Genomic DNA, 1715 nt, shown 5'->3' on the forward strand with positions numbered 1-1715 from the left:
TAACAACCTGGTCAGGTTAAACTGACTAAAATAACAACCTGGTCAGGTTAAACTGACTAAAATAACAACCTGGTCAGGTAACCTGAAACTGACTAAAATAACAACCTGGTCAGGTTAACCTGAAACTGACTAAAATAACAACTTGGTCAGGTTAAGCTGACTAAAATAACAACCTGGTCATGTTAAACTGACTAAAATAACAACCTGGTCAGGTTAAACTGACCTAAATAACAACCCTGTCAGGTTAAACTGGCTAAAATAACAACCTGGTCAGGTTAAACTGAAACTGACTAAAATAACAACCCTGTCAGGTTAAACTGACCTAAATAACAACCCGGCAAGATTAAACTGACCTAAATAACAACCCTGTCAGGTTAAACTGACCTAAATAACAACCTGGTCAGGTTAAATTGGCTAAAATAACAACCTGGTCAGGTTAAACTGACTAAAATAACAACTTGGTCAGGATAAACTGACTAAAATAACTACCCGGAGATGTTAAACTGACTAAAATAACAACCTGGTCATGTTAAACTGAACTTAATAACAACCCGGTCAGGTTAAACGTATTAATTAACAACCTGGTCAGGTTAAATTGACTAAAATAACAACCTGGTCAGGTTAAACTGACTAAAATAACAACCTGGTCAAGTTAAACTGACTAAAATAACAACGCTGTCAGGTTAAATTGGCTAAAATAACAACCTGGTCAGGTTAAACTGACTAAAATAACAACCCTGTCATGTTAAACTGGCTAAAATAACAACGCGGTCAGGTTAAACTGACAAAGATAACAACCTGCTCAGGTTAAACTGAAACGGACTAAAATAACAACCCGGTCAGGTTAAACTGGCTAAAATAACAGCCCGGTCAGGTTAAACTGACTAAAATAAAAACCTGGTCAGGTTAAACTGAAACTGACTAAAATAACAACTTGGTCAGGTTAAACTGAAACTGACTAAAATAACAAGCTGGTCAGGTTAAACTGACTAAAATAACAACTTGGTCAGGTTAAACTGAAACTGACTAAAATAACAAACTGGTCAGGTTAAACTGACTAAAATAAAACCTGGTCAGATAAAACTGATTAAAATAACAACCTGGTCAGGTTAAACTGAAACTGACCTAAATAACAACCCGATCATGTTAAACTGACTAAAATAACAACCTGGTCAGGTTAAACTGGCTAAAATAACAACCTGGTCAGGTTAAACTCACTAAAATAACAACCTGGACATGTTAAACTGAACTTAATAACAACCCGGTCAGGTTAAACGTATTAATTAACAACCTGGTCAGGTTAAACTGACTAAAATAACAATTTGGTCAGGTTAAACTGAAACTGACTAAAATAACAACCTGGTCAGGTTAAACTGAAACTGACTAAAATAACAGCTTGCTCAGGTTAAACTGAAACGGACTAAAATAACAACTTGGTCAGGTTAAACTGGCTAAAATAACAACCTGGTCATGTTAAACTGAACTTAATAACAACCCAGTCAGGTTAAACGTATTAATTAACAACCTGGTCAGGTTAAACTGACTAAAATAACAACCTGGTCTGGTTAAACTGAAACTGACTAAAATAACAATTTGGTCAGGTTAAACTGAAACTGACTAAAATAACAACCTGGTCAGGTTAAACTGGAACTGACTAAAATAACAAATTGGTCAGGTTAAACTGAAACGGACTAAAATAACAACCTGGTCAGGTT

At 35.4% G+C, this 1715-nt stretch overlaps 1 long non-coding RNA gene across 1 annotated transcript; it reads left to right on the plus strand.

Annotated features, from left to right (window-relative positions):
* The first annotated feature begins 972 nt into the window (after window positions 1–972).
* Window positions 973–1347, plus strand: LOC115148418 (uncharacterized). The gene is made up of 2 exons (XR_003866667.1): window positions 973–1010; window positions 1048–1347. It is a non-coding gene; the product is annotated as an uncharacterized LOC115148418 (long non-coding RNA).
* Window positions 1348–1715: the final 368 nt, after the last annotated feature.

The sequence above is a fragment of the Salmo trutta genome, chromosome 2 (assembly GCF_901001165.1).
Source record: "Salmo trutta chromosome 2, fSalTru1.1, whole genome shotgun sequence".
Lineage (NCBI taxonomy): Eukaryota > Metazoa > Chordata > Actinopteri > Salmoniformes > Salmonidae > Salmo > Salmo trutta.